General features: G+C 33.5%; 1 long non-coding RNA gene across 1 annotated transcript; it reads left to right on the forward strand.

Moving 5' to 3' along the window:
* Positions 1–2,543: 2,543 nt before the first annotated feature.
* LOC141564906 (uncharacterized) lies at positions 2,544–15,099 on the forward strand. The gene is made up of 4 exons (XR_012488793.1): positions 2,544–2,599; positions 6,461–6,544; positions 13,695–13,843; positions 14,991–15,099. It is a non-coding gene; the product is annotated as an uncharacterized LOC141564906 (long non-coding RNA).
* The last annotated feature ends 2,874 nt before the right edge of the window (positions 15,100–17,973 follow it).

Genomic DNA, 17,973 nt, shown 5'->3' on the forward strand with positions numbered 1-17,973 from the left:
TGGAGCTTAAATTTTATTCCATTTATTTCTGAGACAATATAATTTAGAAAAGATTTTTGTCTTCTTTCTCTTTCAATTGTGTGTGTGTGCGTGCGTGTGTGTGTGTGTGTGTGTGTGTAATGGGCTATACATATATACTTATACACAGATATATATTATATATATGCATATAATATATATGTATATGTATACATATATATATAATTTGCCTTGTTACCCAAAGATCTGTTTTGTGCCAAAAATCAATTTCTGGAATCCAGGACACCCATATGAATTTTTTATTCCATTTGGGACTATGCTTTCTTATCTTGTTCAGATTAGAAATGCAACAGCCATTTCTGGGCTCAATTTGAATACTGATTTGCATGAAACCTACCCTTTTTAAGGAACCTAGTGACCCTTCTTTCCAAAGAACTTCATTATATTAGTGACTTGGTACAGTAAAGATCAGCTTTAGCCCTGCTGCAGTTCAAAACTTTCAAACTCGAAAAATTCACCAGCCTCAATCTCTCTAGTAATAAGGATTATATATATTTACAAACAGTCTTGTATGGAGTCTTTAAGTTAGCCTATTTATTCTGTAAATATTATAGTTATTATTCCATGAATTCTAAATAACTAAGGAAACAAGAAATTTCTAAGTAGATAAGTTGTGTCCAAAGACTCACCCATGACAAGTTGGAATTACATGATGTTACAAAGAAATATTAAGTTGTAAATTTCATATGAAAATAACTAATGCTTTTGGTAAGTGATATTCTGTAGATTGGTATGTAATAGTTTTCTTATATAATTCTATGTTTCCTGTTAATCCATAAAATACACTTCTAAAATAGATATGTCATATACCATTGCTAATATTTTAAAAATATTACTGGGAGGAAAAGCTAATACTGGAAAATTCTAGGATGTATGTTCTTATAAAATAAATTCATTCATAAGTAAATGTCATCTTTCACTAAAATGAAAAGCTGCAGTGACATTGGGACAAGACAGTGTGATTATGGACTATCTGTTGAAAATAACTTGGACTCAGCAAATGCCTTATTGAACTTGACATAACCTTAACTAATAGGAGGGAAAAAAAGTTGATATTCCTGCAATAAACATGAGAATGACTGTTGCAAATAAATCCCATTATAGGTGCCTCAAAGGAATTAAAGAGTTTTTAATAACAAGCAGGGTGATTCTTTAGGGCAATGATCTTGTGAGAAAGATAGAGTTTGGGTATTAAACTAGAGCTCCTTTTTTTTTTTCCCTCTGCCAGTTATTAATCTTCAGCACATGTCTTAAACTGATGCTGTCATGACTGCCAGGAGCTATAACTGGGGGCCAGAGACAGAGTCTTAGTATTGGATTGGGGATCACGGAGATCCATAGGGTCTCAGAGAATTCCCATTCCCTATCTGTCCATTGACTTTAAAACAGAATGCAACAAGGAATGAATTTTGATTATCCATTCTCAAAGTTCCTCCTGAGCTTAGAAAGATAATAAATATGGACAACAGAATATCAACTCCAAAAGCAGAGATACAAACCTTGCAAACTGATAGAGCCTATTTATCCTCTCCTCTTGGAGATATATAAATGGAGTCATGAGATGAATGAGTGTGTGTATGTGTGTGTGCACCCATGTGGAGATGTGTATGTGTATTAGGGGAATAGGGAGAGAGAAATGTGGCATAAATCCTTTGTTTAGCAAAAGTACTACAGTGAATAAATGAATCAATGAGCCTTAAGTACCTTCTGTGCCAAGAACTGTGCTAAACCCTGAGAAAACAATTATAAAAATGGACAATCCTTGCCCATAAGGAGCTCACATTCTAAGCACCCACAAGAAAGCAGCAACTAAGAAGTTTTGGATTAAAAAGTCAAAAGATTGATAAAGGGAAATGATATAGTAGTTTACTGACAATCTTTTCCATGAAGTTTAAGACCAATTTGAATTGCTACCCTATTAGAAAGCTAAGATGGACTTTTAGGCTCTCCCCAATAAAATAGATTTGGAAATGTTCCTCAGCTTGATGAAAGACAATGGTGATATCTCCTTGTTGTATTGGTTTTGGTTAGGGTTAAAGGTAGGAACTCTGGTGAAATGCTAATTCAACTATGTTACAAGAGTTTGACTCAGAACTGGATGTAATTCAGTTTTTATTTAATAAATATTTACTGACTACCTTCTACTTGTAGGATATTGTGCTAAAATGCACCAAACTCAGAGATTTAAAAAAAATCAGTCCCTGACCGCCAGCAACAAAGACTCTACTTGAAAAACTAATTTTGTACACAAGTACACACATGCTTAGATGAACCTTTGGTTATTCCCTCCAAAGATATAAATCATAACATCTGTTCCTGCATATCTTTGTGCAACTCTTGTCCCGCTATTCCCATAAATTCATTCCAGAAATCTGATTGCTACCTACTTGTTCTCTTTCACTCTTGACAAGTGACCAGACCATATTCAGTTATTCATCATCTTATCTGGAATCTTAACTGCTGGTTCTAATTCACAAACCCTTATTTATTTTCTGTTATTTTCTAGTTATACTGAAAGTCTCCATTGCCTTTTGAGGAATGCTCCTTTTTAATTCTCCAGGTAAGATAATATTCTTCAACTTGAAATTATATAGCAACCCAGATAAATTAATGCAGATGAATAAATAAAATAAATATAAAGAATAGACAAAATAGTGAACTATAATTCCCAGAGATAAAGACTACTAATAACTTGAGAACATCAGAAAAGTTTCTTATGTGAAGATGGCACTTGAGCTATACTAAGAACAAAATTAAGTATTCTAAGAGGCAGGATAGTATTAGGTCTGAGACACTACTTAGAAATATTATGTTGTTTGTGAATTGAGTCATCATGGCTATGCAAGACAACATATGTTATAATCATACAATAGGGTAGTTCAAGGTGCAGTATATCTGGATTTGGAGTCAGATAACATGAGTTAGAATATCACATCTCTTAATTATTTTCTGTTTGACCCGTTATTATCTGAACCTCAATTCCTCATCTATAAAATGGGTGAGTTGGAATAAAAAGCCTAAAGGTCTTGTTCTAAATTTATGATTTTATGATCATAGCATGTTTATGTCACATAGCTTTTTTTTTTTTTTTTTACCATTCCCCAGGCTAAACTATCTACTTTCTACTGCCAATAAGACAGGGAACAGGCAATAAGGAAACAAACATTTTTTTATAGATGGGTATACTACTCTGGGCAATCCAAGTTTTGATCTTTCTCCCTCATCTCTTCTCCTTTATTTCTTTAGGCACTGCTCTAGGGTTGCAATTTGCAGATATTCTTAAATAAGCTAAGATATAGGGCTAAAAGACTGGAGGCTGAACCATTTAATGAAACTAGAGGAAACCTACTAGCCTCTTTAAGTAGTGGCCTTGGGCATGTTATGTAGCCACTCCATACTTTTAATTAAAAAAAAAAGTCATACCCCTCCTACTTACTTCAAATGAAATTGGGAAAATAATTGATATTATGCTCTTCATGCTTAGCACTCCATTCAGAGAAAGTTTCTGTATAAATTTATTATTATTACTATTCCAGTTGCCCAGATTTTTAATCAGGTTCAGAAATTTAGCTAAGGGCACTGTAAGACTGTGATGAAAAGTGTAATGGGATCTTCAGACTTCACACTGAGCAGACATGGAAAGGTATTTTGATTTCCCTCCATACCAGATTAATTTGCCTGCCACCAAAATGAACTTGGAAAATGATAGCAACTGATGTCAAATCATAATAAAGAAGGCTGAGCCCCAAGCACCCCTGTGCTACAATGTTCTGGTTTCAGAAGACTTAAGTTTAAAGCTTATAATCAGATACAAAAATCTGCTAAAAGTGTTGAAGTTATGGGGAGGGACACCCTGTTAGCTAAAAATAGCTTGTGACTAATAGCAGAAGCCAGGCCTGAACCTATGGGATGTGGAGACACCTTTGTAGAAAACATCCTAACTTTTAAAAATCTCTAGATTTCTGTAAAGGATGATTTTAGATTATTTCCTCTCAAGTTTCTTTGTGGCATCCTCATGTATTTGCTTTCCTGGATTTTTATTGTATGATTGAAGTGCAACTTTTAATTGGTGGAAGGATGAACTTTTAAAATATTTTATCTTTTTTGTTTCAGTTATTTCTCCTACATGCTTTGCACTCTACCCAAAATGAACCCTGTCCTTTCACATGCACAGCTCACTCTATTCCCTACACCTGTATGATTCTCCCTTTCCCTCTTTATCTGTTCAATTTCCACTCACCTTTTAAAAGACCAATCAAATTGCACCTTTTTTCTTGAAACTTATTCTGATTTTCTCTTTGGTAACAATCCTTTCCTTCTGATATCAATTAGAAATGTGTTTCTTTGTCAATAATTATTTTCATGTTTTTAAATTTTTAATTGTTTTATTTTTCAGGTTATACATGTACATTAATTTTTGAATATACATTTCTTTATAAATCATGTTGGGAGAAAAAATCAGGACAAAAAAGAAAAACCATGAAAGGAAAAAAAAACAGAAAGAAAAGAAAAAAATGAACATAGCATGTGTTGATTTACGTTCAATCCTCATAGTTTTCTTTCTGGATGTAGATGGCCTTTTCTATCCCAATTTTATTGGGATTACCTTGGAATGTTGAAACATTGAGAAGAATCAAGTCTTTCATAATTGATCATTGCACAATTTTGCTGTTATTGTGTACAATGTATTCCTGGTTCTGTTTGTTTCACTTAGCATCAGTTCATGTAAATCTTTCCGAGCCTTTCTAAAATCATCTTGTTCATCATTTCTTATAGAACAATAATATTCCAATATCTTCATATACCAAAACTTGTTCAGCCATTACCCAATTGATGGGCATCTACTCATTTCCCAGTTTTTTGACAACACAAAAAGAGCTGCTGCAAACATTTTTGCACATGTGGATCCTTTCCCCTTCTTTATGATAAGATATAGACACAGTCATAGCACTTTTAGATCAAAGGATATGTATGGTTTTATAGCTTTTTGAGTATAGTTATGAATTGCTTTCTAAAATAGTTGGATCAGTTCACATTTCTTCCAACAATGCATTGGTATTCCAGTTTTCCCACATCCCCTCTAACATTTATCATTATCTTTTTCTGTCTTGTTAGACAATCTGAGAGGTGTGAGGTGGTACCTCAGAATTGTTTTAATTTGCATTTCTCTAATCAATAGTGATTTAGAGCATTTTTTCATATGATTATAAATGGCTTTAATTTCATAATTTGAAAGTTGTGTGTTTATATCTTTTGACAAATTTATTAATTTGCCAATTGGGGGATGACTTGTATTCTTATAAATTTGACACAGTTCTTTATATATTTTAGAAATGAGGCCTTTATTAGAAATAGTGGCTAATTTTTTTCTCTCCCAGATTCATACTTCCCTTCCAATCTTGCTTGCTTTAGTTTTGTTTGTACAAAAACTTTTTAACTTAGTATAATCAAAATTATCCATTTTATATTTTATAATATACTCTAATTCTAGTTTGACCATAAATTTCTCTCCACAGATCTGAGAAGTAGGCTAGTCTTTGTTCTCCTAATTTGTTTATGGTATCACCCTTTACACCCAAATCATGTACCAACTTTGACCTTTTTGTATGGAGTGTGAGGTATAGGTCTATGCCTAGTTTCTCACTTATTATTTTCCAGTTTTCCCAGCAATTTTTGTGAAATAGTAAGTTCTTATTCCAAAAGCTAGAGTTTGGGAGTTTATCAAATTCTAGACTGCTATAGGCCTTGATTATTGTATCATGTGTTTTTAATTTATTCCACTGATCCACCATTCTATTTCTTAGCCAGTACCAAATGGTTTTGATGACTGCTGCTTTATAATATAGTTTTAGGTTTGGTACTGCTAAGATACTATTCTTCATATTTCTTTTCATTAATTCCCTAAATATTCTTGACCTTTTGTTCTTCCAATTGAATTTGTTGGTTTTTTTCTATCTCTATAAAATGTTTTTAACAGTTTGATTGGCATAGTACCCAACAAACAGAACAATTTAGGCAGAATTGTCATTTTTATTATATTGGCTTGGCCTACTTATGAGCAATCGATAGTTTTCTAATTGTTTAGAGCTGACTTTATTTGGTGAGAAGTGTTTTGTAATTGTTTTCATATAATTCCTGGGTTTGTCTTAGCATATAGATACACAAATATTTTATTTTGTTTATAGTTATTTTAAGTGGAATTTCTCTTTTTATCTCTTGCTGTTGGGATATTTCAGTAATATATAGAAATGCTAATGATTTGTGCAGATTTCTTTTAGAGCTGTTAATTGTCTCAAGTAGGTTTTTGGATTCTTTTCTAGGATTCTCTAAATATATCATTATATCATCTGCAAAAAGTGATAATTTTATCTCTTTATTGCTTTTTCTAATTCCTTTAATTTTTTTCTTTTTTTTTTGTAAGGTATGATTTCTACAAAAAAAATGATCATTCAAAAGCTTCATTACTATTCAACATTAACCCAGAAAGCTACATTTTTCTTTTAAAGTAAGTTAACCATAATTAGAGTAATGGTAAATGGGTTTAAAAAGGTAAATAATATGTATCTTTATTTTGTGTTTTCATTTTTTAAAAAATTCAATATATATATTTTGTTTCACTTATTTGCCAATCTATCCACTAAGGGTACGGACTGCTTTTTGTGCCATTTTGTATCTCTGGTGTTTAGTGCAGTGTCCTTCATATAATGACCCTTTAATAAATGTTTATCGATTGTATTCCCCTGTCACAAAGAAAAACAATTAAAATAGCTTTACAGAATGACTTTATACTCATATGAGCCCCAACATTGCTCTGAAGATAAGGTGATGTGTTTCATTTTTTTGTTTCCCAGGATGAAGGTTAATTGTTATAATTAAATAAATGTATGAATGAGGCATTTATTATGCACTTATTATGTAAAAGTACATTATTATGTAAAAGATGCAAATAGAGAAGTAAGATAGTTCTTGCTCTCAAGGAGCTCACATTTTAATGTGTGGACAATACAGATGGACAATTTCATCTATAAATTAGATAGAAAGAACCCATGGTTATTATGGTTCAATGCAAAAACAAATAGTAATATGTCTTTACATCATTTCCACTGATAAAATCATAACAATTTCTAAAGATAAACTGTTTGACATCTCTAAGGACTTTAGATTACTAGAAAGTTCTAGCTACCTGAAGGAATTATTGTTAAGCTGTCTTTCCATGAGCTGTTTCCCAGAATAAGGGACCAAGCTGGAAATATTGTTATGCCCAAGGATCTTGGTCCTAGGGTTCTGGGCTTTCTCTGTCAGTATCTGAGGAGAGATGATTATTTAAAAATGGTATAGTTATGGTTGTGTGACACATACTGCTTCCTGGTACTTCTCCTTCAGGGTGTCTTGCTGCTTCAGCTAAGTTGACTTTCCTTTCCCATGAGTGGCAGTTGGTTGGGAGTTAATAGGAATGACTGTTTCCTCTTCCATATGAGTTGCTTCCCTGGATGATACCAGTGAAGGCTTTAAGCCTAGAGCTAGAAGTAGGATTAATGGTATGGAGGTCCTACTGCTCTTGGGACTCTTAGTCATTGTTTGCCTGAGGCTGTGCTTAAATACTTTGGGCACTGGAACATGCCTTTTTGCCTGGGATTGTGTTGAAGTATATGGAGATCTGGCTGTTTAAGAATGTCTTTTTGCCTAGGGCCACATTGAAACACATAATGGTTCCCAGAGCAGTAGTCTGCCATCTCTCCTGGCTATGCTAAGATACATGGAGGGAGCCTGATGCTGGAATACACCAGCTCCACCATACCACTGGTTTGCTGAGATTGAACTTGTAGACTCACTTGAAAGCTTCATATCCTGGACTGTGTCCCTCCCTCCCCAAGCTACCACTACTTCACTCCAATGAGATGTACCCCATCTGCCAATCTTTCAAGTTTTCTGGGCTAAAATATTGTTTTGCTCCATCTCCTTTCTGGTTCTGATGTACTGGGACATGACGGAGCACTATTATATGGTAGCCTGAAGGTGAACATTGAAACAAAAAAATTCAGCAGTTCATTGCTTATGCTACCATGTTGGCTCTAGGAAGTCTATTCCAAAAATTCTTAAATTATCTCCAATTTATTTTCCAGGTGAGTTATTTTTCAATGAGATATTTCATATATTCTTTTTCTCCATTCATTTGATTTGTTTTACTGTTTCTTGATGTCTCATGAAGTCATTAGGTTTCATTTGCCCAAGTCTGTCTTTAAGGAATTATTTTCTTTGAGGAGCTGTTGAATCTCCTTTTTTTCCATTTGGTCAGTTCTATTTTATAAGGAATTATTCTTTTCAATAGATTTTTGTACCTATTTTACCATTTGGCCAATTCTTTTTTTTTTTTTTTTTTTTTAAATAAGTATTATTTTCTTTAGTATTTTTTGTGCCTCTTTTACCAAGCTGTTGACTTTCTTTTCATCATTTCTTCCATAATCTCATTTAATTTCTTTTCCTGATTTTTCCTCTATATCTTTTGTTCACTTTTTTAAATCCTTGTTGAGCTCTTCCAGGAATTCTTGTTGGGCTTGTATCTAACACACATGACCTTTCTTTGAGGCTTTGTATCCAGCTGTTTTGAGAACTTTCACATTTGACAACTTTGACATTTCAGAGTTTGTATCTTCAGTGTCCTCATATCATTATAGTTGGGTTCTTTTTGTTGTTTACTTTTTTCAGGATATTTCTTGGCTTTTAACTTTATGTTAAAGTTAGGATATGTTCCTGGGGTGGAAAGGGCCCTGTCCCAAATTTTAAGTTTTTCATGCTCCTATTTTCTAAACTAGTTCTGGGGATTTGTATGTTTTTAGTGTTTCCAAGATGGTATAATCTAAGAAGTTTGTTTACTGCTCTGGCCTATACTCTGATCCCTCAAGGAAAAGATTGTGTACCTTTGTAGCCACAAATGTCAATACTCCTCTTGGCGTGACCAAGTTCATACTGTTCTGCAACTATAGTTGCTAGTGTTCCTTTCTGCTTTGGGACCAGGACCCTTATTTCCTTGTTAACAATCTTAGGCACTCTCTGTCCCTGCTTCCCTGAAGCTAGAAAAACTATACTCCCCCCCTCCCTTTCCCTGGGACTGTTATCCAATACTCTGTATGGATAATGCAACAGGATCCTAAACCTAATGTCAGAAAAAAAGTCCCTTGTAATTTCTTTCTGATCAGTTTATAAACCTCTTATTGTATGTTGACAGAGAGTTCCTGAAATCCTGGTGCAACCACCTCTAAGATCTGTTATTTGTTTGCCAGGGTATACCTTCATTGCACCTCAGATTTGTCCAGTACCTTACTAATTTTTGCTGCTGACTTCTTAAGTTGTTATGGGTGGGAAAATTATTTTATCCCAATCTTTTGGGGTTTTTTTTGTCACTCCAGAGTTTAGTTTGAGGCATTATCTTAATCTTTACAGGGGAATTAGGTAAAGTTCAGGTAAGTTCCTGCTTCAGCTCTACCATATTTGCTCCTGAATACAAGGGAATTTCCCTCTTTCTTTCTCAAAATATAATTGGAACTTTAATGAGGTCATGAGCAAATCACTTGAACTTCATTTTTGGTGCTTCATCTATGCTGAGAATCCTTTTGACTAAAATTACTTGCTTATCTTTAAACATTAGAGAAAAACAATAACCTTCTGATCATTCCCATGATGAGAATATTTGTTCAATTCATATCTTGGTTGCATTATTACAAAACATCTAACAGGAAGCATTTGCATAAAAACACATACCATAGAATTTTAGAATTTGAAAGACCTCAACAGCCAATCATAGCATAAAAAAGAATCACAACTATATGATATCATGAAACTTATCATCTGACATCAACTTAGACCTCTAATGAGAAAGAACTCACTTATTCCCAATGATTCAACTTCTGGTTACTCTTAGATATGTTCTCTTATATGAAGCCTAAATTTGCCACTTTGAAACTTCTACTGCAAATTTCTAGATCTGTACCAGAGGGCTAAAAAGACAAATTTAATCCCTCTTTCAAAAAAACTTTGGCGTCTCAGAGGGGCAAGAATTTAAGGATAACAACTATAATCATAATATAAAACAAGTTGCAGCCAATATGGCTGCCAAAATTGAAAGACTATCTAATTCCAACATACCTACTCAAGAAAAATTCTAAAGTTTATACTAGATCAAAAAAATGATTAAACAGTTGTGAAAACTATAATTTATATTTTCCACCCTACGTCTGTACAAATAAATAGGAAAGAAAACTCTACTAATAAGTAATACTCCAACCAGAAATAGGACATGTGTAGCCTGAAGGGTTCTCGCTCTCAGGAGAGCTCTCTTGAGAAAGCCCCAGGAGTCAGCAAAGGTCAGGTTAGCAACTTGTAAATCTCTTTTTTATTTTATTTTGTTTTTTATTAATTTTTATAATTATAACATTTTCTTTGACAGTACATATGCCTAGGTATTATTATTTTTTTTTACAACATTATCTCTCGTACTCCCTTCTGTTCCCAGTTTTTCCCCTCCTTCCCTCCAACCCCTCCCCTAGATGGCAGGCATTCCCATACATATTAAATATCTTATAGTATATCCTAGGTGGAACTTGTAAATCTCAAGATTAACAATGGTTATCAATATAGTGACCAGCCAATCATCACAGTGCAAAGGTCATAGTTAAATGTACAAAACTAGATAGCCATCTCAGGTCCTCTGGGTTCCCTAATATGGTGTTTTGAAATACATGAAAATCTACTGCCTTTAACCTCACAAGTCCAGTGTAGGGGAGCTAATCATGTGAGATAGAAGTCAACAAAACCTGGGGGAACCTGGAGCACCTCAGCAACAAATACTACAGAGACTCGAGGCTGGAATTAAAGAGGGATAATGATCCCCAAAATGAAATAGTATTAGCCAGAACAAATTTCCTTTATGCTAAAGAGGGATTTTAAAAGAGGAGAAGAAAAGAAAATATTTAAAAGTGAAGGGAGGTACTTTAAGTGTTTTTCAGCCAATTGGAGAATAACTGAACAAATAGTATATTAATGTAATGGGATATTATTATGCCATAAGAATTGATAAAAGAGAAGGTTTTTGGTATCACTATTACTGAATATCTCTTCCACAAATCCTTCTCCAATTAACCAGGAAGGAGAGGAAAAATTCTCGTAGCAACAATAGTGGGGAAAAAAAAGCAGATAAAACAATCTACACTGTCCGTATATCCAATAATGTACATTTCTGTACCTTGTATCTATAATCTTTTTATCAGCAGGTAGGAAACATCCTACCTTGCACATACTTTGTTGTTGTGAGGATCAAATGAGATAGTATTTATAAAGCACTTAGCATAGTGCTTGGCACATTGTAGGTGCCATATGAAGACTTGTTCCCTTCCCTGTGTCATCAGATAGTACTATCAAAGAAGAAAATGTGCTCTTTAAAAGAAAAAGAACTAGTGAACCAGATAACTGGTCCATATCTTCCAATAGCATCCTTGAAATGCCAGGAAAAATAGAGCAAAGTCCTCAGCATGCTGAGTGGGCATAATGATCTACAGCAAACATCAACATTAATGAGCTTTTATGTATTTGAATTCTATCAATCATCTTATTATTTTTAAAGTGCATACTATGTGCTAGGCAGTTATTAGACTAACTTGTGAGGTAGTGAGATTATTACCATGGATAGGTTTGTAATTTTGTAATGAATAGTGATTTACCATGGGGATACTAAATGTGTGTGTACATGTGTGAAAGTAGAAGACAAACCAGAACAAGCACTATTAATGCAACTCAGCACCTCATAAAGCAGATACAAGGAAATGGTGCAACACAAAATCACCTTATACATCTGTCAAGAGAGAATCAAAAGATTACATCTTGCTTCATGGCACTCTGCACAATAAGGTTATTTTTTTTCCATGCATTTTTTTGGAAATATAATTGTATTGCTTTGACAGCATGAGACCAAGTTCCACTTTAATGTAATATGAGGGGAAAAGTTTGTCACACCCAAGGATGGTTTAAATGAGTAATCTGGAACAAGGACATTTCTTTCACATAATAAATGAATTGGACAAGGGTGAAAAGAACAAGGTACAAAACAATGAAAACATTATGGATCATGCATGAGTGCTGGCAATGAATACATGCTGCCAACACATATGAAATTTAATAGCATTCCATTCTGCATTAGAGGTACATTTTCCATGAGAAAAATGTTAAGCATATTAACATCATGGTCACAGTACAATAGATTAGTATAAATCCCTAAAACTATAAACTATTAGGATAATAGAAACAATAGTCCTTCCTTTTGCAATTCTATAATCCCTTTGAATTTCAAGGTTTTAGGACATTTTATGTATATATTATCTTGAGAAAACATAAGTGACAGCAATAACGTGATCTTTTCTCTCTTCCTTTACACCTAAATGCATTAACAAAATGTTTTGGAATATGGGCTTGGTTATAGCATGGTGCTGAAATCATGAGTTCAAATTCCCAAAAGTCTATTTTATTTGTTCCAAAATAAGACTGAAACTTAGGGAAGTCAGGACAATTCATACACTTAGACAGAAGGGTGTTTCTGGCTGAGACAATGTTACTAGATTAGAATAAACTATTATCATTCTAGGGAAATTATTTTATAACCATCTGTCCTTATTACTACAGTCTTCAATTTTTGAATACAAAGGATTGCTAGCACTTAAAAAGAAGAAAACTAGATGATAAACTCACAGTTACATCCAAATTGTTCTATCATTTTTGTATTCCCTTAAGTAGTAGTTGAGTTCAGCTAGTAAATCTGTGGTTAGAAAGTGTGGTGTGATTTCGAGGATAATCTAGCAAAGGAAACAGAGGAATAGTCAACTAGAGAGGAAAACAAATTGTCAATAAGGCAATACAAAATATTAGAACAAAACCAAATGCCTTAAATATTTGAAGGTAAGATAAAATTAGGAACTAAGGGGAGAAACATGAAAACAATTATATATTAACAAGATATATACAAGAGTAATTGAAGATAATTAATAATGGGAAGATACCAGCATTAACATTAAATAGAAAAGGCATATTACATTTTAGCTGGATTTTGAAAGAAGTTAAAGCAATGTGGTGATGATAAAAAGGGAGAGCATTCCATGCAAGGGTGACAGCTGATGAAAATGTCCCAAATTTGGAAGTGGTGTGTCTTATTCAAAGAAAAGCAAAGAAACATTAATTTTATAAAGATTTTCCTGGGGTTCACAAATGTGGATTGTATTTCTATCATTCAGCAATCAGTCTATTAAATTTCTGAGAGGCTCAGTAGCAGAATATTAGTCTTTGGAAGATGAATATTTTTTGGCCAGGGAAACTCATTGAACTCTACCAAGTCTCAGAGAAACAATGAATAGGAAGAGTGAAGGGAGTACCAATGTAGATGAAATTTAACATCTTTGAAGAAAGTTCATTTAGAAAAGAATTGCGTGCTCCACATCAGCAAGACACTAAATAGGTCCCTAATGGGAAGAAAACATTAATGGCCCTAAGGGTCTGCCTAACTCTGGCAGAGTGTCTAAAGCCCCAGGGGGAAATGCAGTTCAAGAAACCATCCTTGCAGGGAAGTATATTCTTTCCTGTGCTGAGCAATTATTCAACTTTTCATTTGTTAACAGCTGTTGTAACAATCGCATGTAAACAGTGGCTGGAAATTACATTCCTGTTCCAGTGCTTGCTATTGCCACGAAAAAACAGGTCAAGTGTGAGGGGAGCTAATGGTGATAAGTAAAGCTGTGACAGCAACTTTGAATACAAAGAACTTCAGGTAAGCACACCATTCAATTAAAATATTCTGTCCCACTCTCCAGCTCTGCAACCAGAATTCTTTTAATCACTCAAAACATGAACACATCAAGTTGAAGGAGAGTCTAATCACCAGAAACAAGTAAAGGGAACTTCACTCTATCTGCTAAATTACTCATTATTTAGGAATTCAACTGATGTGAAGAGATTAAATATCATTCATTTAATTTTATAAGTTGCAATGCTCTTTATGCTTTAACTGATGTTTTAACATTTGTATACTACTCCTGAGTCAGGCAAGGAATACCTTTACAAATTCACATGGGGATATGTAGGGATAGTTTGACACTTTTGGAGTCAAATGCAGACCATAATTTTATCAGGGCATTCCATTCAATTAAAATTTTAAAAAAATCAGGAAGGCCTGTAATACACAGAAAAAGTACAAGGATAAAATAAAATAAGATACCTGCCTTCAATGAATTTAAAATCTAGAAACAGAGATTCTTATTCAACAACTCTCTACCATATTGTCCTATACTAGTCCTTTCTTTTTCTTATATGAATATACCCTCTTAATATATAATGTTTTATTATAGCCCCTTCTGCTGTCCATTCTTATACATGAATAAATAACTTTTCTTAAAAATCCCAAACAAGTAGTCTCAGGAGCTTTCGTTCTATCCCTTTCAGCTCTAAGATTCTCTACTTAGATTTCCATCACTACCATCTATTATCTTCAATCAGGATTTATCCCCTCCTAGCAAAACAGAACCCAATCTCAGAGGTTCTTCTATATCTTTCTATTTCTGAAGAATACTCTCAGCCCTGTAGTTTTGCCACCAGAATTAATGGGAATAAATAAAATGGGTTAAAAAGTTTTCCTCCTAAGTTACCCATTCCCAGGTTTACTTAGACATAGACATGGAAGTAATACAAGGTTTCTAGGTACATATAGGACTCTGTTCTAGGTACATATAAGATCTGTTTTTATTTTTCTTCATAGAAATCCTTTGACTTTACACTGATGAGCAGTAAGATAGAGAATGTGAGGAACTAAGGCAAGGGTTGGCATAATTAGCCTGTGGACAACAGATCAGAAAAAGAGCCTTAGCTTTAGTTATTTATATTCATCTATTTCTCATCTTCTTTCCTCATTCCTTTAACAGTCAGATTAGGAACAGAACTGGGAAAGGGAACATTGATGGTCTGAAGTGTGAAGAAAGAGAAGAAATTGAGAAAAATCATACACCATGATACTGGGGAGAAAAGGGCAATTTCTGAGTTTCTGTAGCCAGGTAACTGGAGCTACTCTAAATATATACATACAAATATATCAAAATTGTAAATGTTGCACACACACATTCATACATACATATGCACACCTGAATGGATTCCATTTATTGGAATTGATTTGGAGAATAATGATTTGGTTCCACTAGATATATGATTAAATATTAAATAGATTGTTTTAAAAGGATTTCCAATTGATGGATGAGTTGATACAACCTAAGGAAATTAATAATACTCACATTATTCTGATGTTGGGTCTTGTAAAATACTCAAATTATTTTTAATCTCATTTGATTCTTACAATAATCCTGTGAAATAAGTACTACAAGTATTGTTATCTCAATATTATAAATGAGGAAAATGAGGCCCTGAAAGTTTAAATGACTTGCTGTAACTCACTTGACTAGTGATGTGGTCCGATAGACTTCTGACTCTAGATTTAGCATTCATCCTTCTATATCTTACTATTTTTAAAATTGATCTAATTTAATAAAGTTATTATATCATGAACAAAACTTGAAAGTTATTCAAATAATCAAGCAATATTACTAGAAGAAAGGATTAAACTAGATAAAGCAGATTATTGGGGAAATCAATTGATTAATTTCAGGAGTTAACATAATAAATTTGACAAATGTACTTATCCTATATTGAATATCAACCAAGAAACACATTTCTCCTTCTATATGTTGTACTCATACTCAGTGGGATCTCTTTACCTAAGTCCTGATGCTTAAGGTAAATATTGCTCTAAAGATTTTTTTAGTGCTTTTCCTTTCTTGTTTTTATTTATTCATTTAGGCTATATTTTTAGATTCATTTTTTATATATATTTCCATATGAGTCATGTTTGGAGACAAAATCAGGACAAAAAGAAAAAAAGAAAAGGAAAAAAAAGTGAAAAATTTGTTTCAATCCACATTCAGTCTCCATAGCTCTCTCTCTCTAGACACAGTTGGCATATTCTAACCAAAGTTCATTGGAATTGTTTTGAATCACTGAATTGCTAAGAAGGGATGAGTCTATCATAGTTGATCAAGACATAATCACCTTATTGGTAAGTAAATGTTTTCCTGGTAGTGTTTACTTCTTTCAGCATCAGTTCATTATAAGTCTTTCCAGGGTTTTCTGAAATCAGCCTGTTCATCTTTCTTATAGAATAATAACATTCAATTATTTTCATATACCATAATTTATTCAGCCATTCTCCAATGAAGGGCCATGCACTCATTTTCCAATTCTTTGCCACTACAAATAGAACACACAAAGGTCTTTTCCCTTTTTAATCATCTCTTTAGATTACAAATCCATTAGTGGCAATATTGGATCAAAGGGTATGCATAGTTTTACGGCTCTTTGGGCAAACTTCCAAATTACCCTCCAGAATAGTTGGATCATTTCACAACTCCACCAATAATGCATTGGTTTCTCAGCATTCCCACATCCCCTTCAACATTTATAATTATCTTTTCCTGTCATTTAAGCCAATCTAAGAGGTATGAAGTGTTACCTGAGATTTATCTTAATTTACATTTATCTAATTAAAAGTGATTTAGACAATTTTTTTTGCATTACTATAGATGGCTTTAATTGGTTTGCCTGAAAATTGTTTGTTCATAACTTTTCACCATTTATCATTTGGGGAATGACTTGTATTCTTATAAATTTGACTCATATATCTTAGAAATAAGGCATTTTTATTATAGCTTTTTCTTGACAGAACACATGCATGGGTAATGTTTCAACATTGACCCTTCCAAACATTTCTGTTCCAACTTTTCCCCTCTTTCCCTCCACTCCTCCCCTAGATGGCAGGTAGTCCCATACATGTTAAACATGTTAAAGTATATGTTAAATTCAATATATGTGTACAGATTCGTACAGTTCTCTCTTATTGCACAAGAAAAATCAGATTTAGAAAGAAGGTAAAAATAACCTGGGAAGAAAGACAAAAATGCAAATATTCCACATTCATTTCTCAGTGTTCTTTCTCTGGGTGTAGCTGATTCTGTCCATTATTGATCAATTGGAACTGAATTGGATCTTCTCATTGTTAAGGATATCTATGTCCATCAGAATTGATCATCATATAATATTGTTGTTGGAGTGTATAATGATCTCCTGGTTCTGCTCATTTCACTTAGCATCAGTTCATGCAAGTCTCTCCAAGCCTCTCTGTATTTATCCTGCTGGTCATTTCTTATAGAACAATAATATTCCATAACATTCATATACCATAATTTACCCAACCATTCTCCAATTGAGGGTCATCTACTCAGTTTCCAGTTTCTAGCCACTACAAAAAGGGCTGCCACAAATATTTTTGCACATATCGGTCCCTTTCCCTTTTTTAGTATCTCTTTGGGATATAAGCCCATTAGTAACACTGCTGGATCAAAGAGTATGTACAGTGTGATAACTTTTTGAGCATAGTTCCAAATTGCTCTCCAGAATGGTTGGATCTGTTCACAGTTCTACCAACAATGTATCAGTGTCCTAATTTTCCCACATCCCCTCTAGCATTTGTCATTATCTTTTCCTGTCATTTTAGCCAATCTGACAGGTGGATAGTGGTATCTCAGAGTTGTCTTAATTTGCATTTCTCTGATCAATACTGATTTGGAACATTTTTTCATATGAGCAGAAATAGTTTCAATTTCATCATATGAAAATTGTTCATATCCTTTGACCATTTATCAATTAGAGAATGGCTTGATTTCTTATAAATTGGAGTCAATTCTCTATATGTTTTAGAAATGAGGCCTTTATCAGAATCTTTAACTGTAAAAATGTTTTCACAGTTTATTGCTTTCCTTCTAATCTTGTCTGCATTATTTTTGTTTGTACAAAAGCTTTTTA

The sequence above is a fragment of the Sminthopsis crassicaudata genome, chromosome 3, assembly GCF_048593235.1.
Source record: "Sminthopsis crassicaudata isolate SCR6 chromosome 3, ASM4859323v1, whole genome shotgun sequence".
NCBI classification, from domain to species: Eukaryota; Metazoa; Chordata; class Mammalia; order Dasyuromorphia; family Dasyuridae; genus Sminthopsis; species Sminthopsis crassicaudata.